We start from the raw sequence: 7,294 nt of genomic DNA, 5'->3' as shown, positions 1-7,294 counted from the left end.
CTGTTGACATTTGTGATGGCATTCTTGTTTGCCTTAATGAACAACCTCATGCAGCACCGTGTCTCTAACCCTCGCTTGTAAAGATGGATGCAATGTCATGCCTTGACCAATAAGGATTAGTCCTTTCAAGATTGTCTATGAGCTATTCTATGCTGAAGATTCTTCCCGTATAGTATTTCACAATACACCAGTCACACCCTACCCTGCCTATATGTGCTTTGTGTATGTATCTTCACCTGATTTTTAGTTCAAGCTTCCCCTTTCCATTGTTTGCCAATAGATAAGCCTCATTTCGTCTCTCTCTTTTCCATTTTCCAAGCATGGCAGGCATTCCTGTGTTCTGTGGATGGGTTGAAGAAAATCCAAGAGAGTATCTTGTGGCCTTTAAGTGCTGTTGTGTTTCTCTCAACTTTCTTACTGAAGATAGATGGTTGTTGGTTCTTTCCACATTCTTAGATGATTTTGCCAAGAGGCAGACTGATGAAGTTCAAGAAAGCTGGCCCCGTTTGACTGCAGCATTGGTCAAGTATTTCGACAAAGAAGAGGAGCCCGAGAATGTTCATCTGTTGATAGCAAGGTTGAGGCAAGAAGAAGGAGAGACAGTGCATCGATATGTGGATTGAGCGGCTAGGCTCTTGGATTGCCTAGTAGCTATGCATCCAGATAATGAGGGGTTTGTTGTCGGAATGACTCAGTATGTGTTGAGCCATATGGTGCCTGGTTCAGCTGATGAGTTTCATCTCAAGTTGAAGTGGGAGGACCCGAAGACCATGGAGCATGCAAAGGCAATTGCAGTTACACCATTTATCAACCAAACTCATTCCTTTTCCATCTTGACTTAGATTATGGATTAGACATTCTTCATAAAACCCACATGGATTTGCTACATGTGACATTGCCCACAAACTCACATGGAGAATTGCAGTAGTGCCATTCTCCACAAACTCACATGGTGCCAATATCTTTGTGAATATATAGAGAATGACACTGGGGCAAATCTACACAACCCCTTGTGAGGCATGGCACTGATTCCTATGTTAGTGGATCAATATAGTCATATGGTGTTTTGGACAATGGAAGTAGTGCCACTCTCTAACCATCGTCTGTGAAAACATTGACATACATGAATAATTTGAATTGTATATAAGTTGAAGTTTGAAGAATGGCACTGGTGCCATTCTCCACAACATCATATGAATATTTCAGGAATAGTACCAATGCCATTCATGCATGGAGAAATGGAGAATGGCACTGGTACCAGTCTCCTCAATCCATGTGATTGATGCCATAGGTACCACTCTCAATATAGTCATATGCTGTTGTGGAAAATGGCATCAGTGCCATTCTCTAAGCAACATCTGTGACAACATTGACATACGTGAATAATTTGTATTCTATATTAGTGGAAGTTTGGAGAATGGCACTGGTTCCATTAGAGAATGGCACTGGTACCATTTTCCCACCAATGACATTCATACATGGATTGCCACCCTCCTCAATCCTTGTGATTAATGGCACACATGCCATTCTCAATGTAATCATATGGTGTTGTGGACAATGGCACCACTGCCATTCTCTAACCATCATTTGTGACAATATTGAAATCTAGGATATGACCACATGCAATTGGTTTTTACCAAATGAAATTGTCATGAGGGTGTCTTCTTTACCTACTCATGAGGCCTTCCTTGAATTTTGGGTTGGTGTATTATTCACCAGAGTAGTTGAAGTGTTGGAACACGTCATTATATGAATATTTGGAGAATGGCACCAATGCCATTCATCACCTAGAGAATGGAGAATGGCACTAGTGTCATTCTCCTCAATCTATGTGATTAATGGCACTAGTTCCATTCTCAATATAATCATACAGTGTTCAAGACAATGGAACTAGTGCCATTCTACACATACTCACATAGAGATTGGCATCGGTGCCATTCTCTAGAAGGTTAGATGAGAAAACTCTCATGTGATAACCTTTAGATTAGGAGAATGGCACTGGTGGCATTCTCTCCAATCCATGTGATGAGGTAGATGATGGATTACTTCTTAAAATCTCCAGTGATCATATGGCACAATTGCCAATCTACATGTGAGTTTGTGGATATTGCCACCAGTGGAGAATTGCAGTGGTGCCAATCTCCCTACCCTATGGCAATGGGAGCTAATAAATATCGGGAAAGTATATATCCAAAGGGTTGGGATTCCTTGTTCATAAAAAACTCTTGTTGATGTTGAGGAGAATGGAAAAAGTGCCATTCATCACATGGATTGTCGAGAATGGCACTAGTGCCATTCTCCTAATGTGTAGGTTATCACATGAGAGTTTTCTCATCTGAATTTCTAGAGAATGGCATTGATGCCAATCTCTATGTGAGTATGTGTAGAATGGCATTGGTGCCATATATCACATGGATTGCACAATATAGTATTGGTACATGGATTGACGAGAATGGCACCAGTGCCATTCTCCATTTCACCATGCATGAATGGCATTGGCGATATTCCTGAAATATTCATATGATGTTGTGGAGAATGCCACCAATGCCATTCTTCAAACTTCAACTTGTATACAATTCAATCATGTATGTCAATGTTGTCACATGATGGTTAGAGAATGGCAGTGGTGCCATTGTCCCCAAAACCATATGATTATATTGATCCACTAACATAGGAATCAGTGTCATACATCACAGGGGGTTGTGTAGATTTACCCATGTCATTCTCTATATATTCACATGAATATTTTGAGTTTGTGGAGAATGGCACTAGTGCCATTCTCCACGTGAGTGTGGGCATTATCACATGTGGCAATTCCATGTGGGTTTCATGAAGAATGTCCAATCCATAGTCCAAGTCAGTGGGATGAGTTTGAGTGATGGATGGTGTCCATTAGCAAGGAAAGAATGAATACATTGTACTTGTCTAAAAAAAAGAAACCACAAAGGCATTGCAAAGAAGAATGACCGCTACCATGTGGCCATGGGAGCTTAGGAGTATCGGGAAAGTATGTATCTGCAGGGTTGGGATTCCTTGTTCATAAAAAACTCTCAATCCCAAGATTTTGGATGCATTTCATTGATAGATGGTGTCCTCGAACAAGGCAAGAATGATTAGATTCTAACATAGTGGAACCACCACAGGCATTGCTGTCCCCTACCCCATGGTGTTGGGAACTCAGAAGTGCTGGGAAAGTCTTTATCCCAAGGGTTGGGATTCCTTGTTGATAGAATAGCATCAACAAGGCACTATCAATCCCAAGAGTTGGGATGAGTTTCATTGATAGATGATGTCCATCAACAAGGCAAGAGAGATTAGATTGTAGTTGCCTGACATAGTGGAACCACCACGGGCATTGCCTAGTGCAATGACCCCTACACCATGGTGGTGGGAACCCAGAAGTATTGGAAAATTCTTTATCCCAAGGGTTGGTATTCCTTGTTGATAGAATAACATCAACAAGGCACTCTCAATCCCAAGAGTTGGGATGAGTTGCATTGATAGATGGTATCCATAACCAAGACAAGAGAGATTAGATTGTAGTTGCCTGACATAGTGGAACCACCACGGGCATTGCCTAGTGTAATGACGGCTCATTTGATGTATACTGCACTGCACTGAAATGCAAAGTCCTTCTTACTAAACAATATGTGTCGTGCATACCTTGTCGCGAATTTCAAAGATGAATTTCACATTTCTTGCAAGTCTCCAATGTACAGTGTCATGTGATCAATAGGGTAGTGGCATTCCAGTGATCATATTGGCACTAGGAGAATGGCACAAGTGCCAATCTACATGTAAGTTTAGGGTTCACAGTGCCACTTTCTAGGTTCCAATGGGCACCACTGCCAGTCTCCATTGGTGTTTTAGAGGATGGCACCTTTGCCATTCTCCACCAGTGGAAAATAGAAGAATGCACATGTGAGTTTAGGATTCTCAGTGCCATTTTCTAGGGCCCAATAGGAGATTGGCACCACTGCCATTCTCCACTAGTAGAAATGTTTACCCTAATATTCTAGGAGGGGTATTCCAGTGATCATAGGAGAATGGCAATAGGTTCCAATCCACATGTGAGTTTGGGGTTCTCAGTGCCATTTTCTAGGTCCCAGCATGAGATTGACATTGTTGCCAATCTCCATTGGTGGCAATCTACACAAACTCAACGTGTAGATTGGCACTCCACTGATTTTATTGGAAGTAGGATAATGGAATAAGTGCCAATGCACATGTGAGTTTAGGATTCATTCTCCATGAAGTGACATGAAGATTGACACAAAGCCATATGATCTCTACACAAGAGAGACTATGATCACTACATAGGAGGAAAGTTGAATTTCCCTAATCTACCCTATACATTGCAAAGATGAATTTACTCTATACTTGGAGACTAGCATCTGAAAGATGAGTATCTTGCCATAATCTACCCTATACATTTTGTGCCACTATAGCAGTGGTAGAATGGCATTTAAAAGCTAAATTTCACATTTTTGGCTATATTATGCCCTATGTGTTGATCAAGTATCATTGAGAAAATGGAGTTTCAAAGATGAATTTCACATTTCTTACAAGTCCGCCAATGTGCAATGTCATGTGGTCAATAGGGTAGTGGCATTCGAAAGATCATAGTGGCATTAGAAGAATGGCATAGGTGCCAATCTACATGCAAGTTTAGGGTTCATAGTGCTACTTTCCAGGATCTAGCTTGAGATTGGCACGAATCCCATTCTCCATTGGTGTTTTAGAGGATGACACCATTGCCATTCTCCACCAGTGGAACATAGAAGAATGCACATGTGAGTTTAGGCTTCTCAGTGCCATTTTCTAGGGCCCAATAAGAGATTGGCACCACTACCATTCTCCACTGGTAGAAATGTTTACCCTAATATTCTAGGGGGGTATTCAAGTGATCATAGGAGAATGGCACCAATTTCCAATCCACATGTGAGTTTGGGGTTCTCAGTGCCATTTTCTAGGTCCCTACACATGATTGGCATCTCTGGAATGGTGTTTTAGAGGATGGCATCACTGCTATTCTCCAACTTTGGAACATAGAAGAATGCATATGTGATTGGCACCACTGCCATTCTCCATTGGTGGCATTCTTTGCAAGTCTTCTATGTGTAGTAATCATATTGAGATGAATTTTCCCTAATCCACCGTATACATTTCAAACTTGAATTTACCCTTTTAGTGTAGCATGACACTTGTGCCAATGTACCTTTGATTGAAATAAATCTTTTACTTAAAGCATTCCCATTTTTGCCAATCTTTAGAATATTTTTTAATTTTAGAATGGTACTGGTATGAAATCTTACTCCTAAATCTTGATTATTGTTTCAAGTCTTTCACTTTATAACTAGAAATTTCCAAATTATAAAAATGTATTTATCTCAAGGGATATTGGCACTAGTCCCACTCTTAAGGACTTCTTATGAGGTCTTGGAGAATGGCACTAGTGCCATTCTAAACTAGTAACTATCAATGGGGTCACAAAAGGTCCCCCTAAAGCTTTTCTTCTACCTTTTTAATCTATGCCGCTCCTTTTCTTCCACCTATTTAATCTATGCCGCTCCTTTTCTTCCACCTATGCACTCCTTTTATTTTAACCTATGCTCTATTGCTCTGATTGGCATGATTCCAAAGCCGATAATGTTTTTTTTAATGTGCAAAGAAATCACATGCTCATCAACTAATTCGGTCTACAACTCAAAATGTTACATTAATTGGACCTTGATCAAGGTAAGCACACCCCAACATAAAAATATGTAACTCAAAATAACTAAGCTAACATGAATAAACTCACACAACTAAAGTAATATCGATCAAGTATTTAGCCTATGCTTTTCTTTTATTTAACATATTTCTTTTGTTTAGCCTATGCATATCTTTTATTTAACATACTTAACCTATGCATTTCTTTTATTTAACATATCTAACCTATGTATTTTTTTTTTAACCTAAGCATTTTATGCATTTCTTTTATTTAACCTACGCATTTATTTTATTTCTATATTACATTTTCACACTCCTTTTCTTCATTTTTTACATTGTCCTCATGACTTTAATAATAAGTAGCACTCCGATCTTTAAGGAGGTTTCTTTCAATTTAATGCATTGTTATATGGCAATGATTGGATACGTAGTATCACATCTTCCATTTTATGGGGATGGGAACATCTCAATATATGATTGATACAAGTAGTTAAAGTAGGAGCTATTTGATATATAGGGGGACCAAGGAGAAGGGAATACACTTCCAGTGATGTAGATGGAATTGGATACCTATGATATGGGATTTATGATCCCCATTAAGTAATGAGGGAGATAAGAGGATGTGCCTCCCATTGCAGGAGGTGATAGGAAGTGCCCCAATATCATTGGGGCTTATCTCGATCTAATACATTACTAAGTGATAGTATTGGATAGATAGTACCACATTTTCCAATATATGAAGATGTGAATGTTGTGACATGTGATTAAGGGGGTAATGAACAATAAGAGGACATATGGTGCATCAAGCTTTCCACACATAATGCTGATCTATGGTTGGATGTGGAATAGACGATAAACTACAAACATAAGGAATGAGCTCACCAGTAAGAGAACTAACAACTCGCACTTGCTAGTTATATGAGTTGTAGTCGAAGCGGTAGGATAAGAACAGTTAGTATAGAGTCTATAGAGATCTCAGAGATACATTTCGATTCCAGAAATGAGGGGTAATAACGACTATAGCATGTGGATGTACTATGGATTCTAGTATACAACGGTTGAGTTGTAGGATGAGGACTTAATACGAGGATTGGTGATACGAACCAACCCTTAGAAACTTGCATGTTTTAACAAGAAATGGATCTCTTACTTTGGAATGTTTTTCTGATGATGGTCCTAATATGCCCACACAGGAGATGACCAGACAAGGATGAGAATGCATTAGACAGACTACTCATAGAGTGTTCAAGTAGAAACGTAGCTAAGGAAGGGATATGTTGCCACTATATGCCACACTGCTCCAGGACCACTATAGATACTTGGTTTTGCTATGACCATTACCTCTATGTAATGAAGCCCTTACATATCCCAAAGCTCATTCTACGGCTATGTATATTCTCCTGACCATTAATGTATGAGTTATAGATATTTTCACATTGTTATTTCAACTATGTGCCTTCTCCTAAAGTTACAAACAAATGTATAGACTAGGCATTATTTTCTAATTTTATTTCTAAACATTCATTAGGTTGTCCATTAAGTTTTGTTTATATGCTGCTTTATTGAACTCATATACGAATTG

Source organism: Dipteris shenzhenensis, chromosome 8 (genome assembly GCF_047967505.1).
Source record: "Dipteris shenzhenensis isolate YYH24624 ecotype China chromosome 8, Dip_SZ_1.0, whole genome shotgun sequence".
Classification (NCBI taxonomy): domain Eukaryota; kingdom Viridiplantae; phylum Streptophyta; class Polypodiopsida; order Gleicheniales; family Dipteridaceae; genus Dipteris; species Dipteris shenzhenensis.
Note: the sequence above shows the minus strand (reverse complement) of the source record.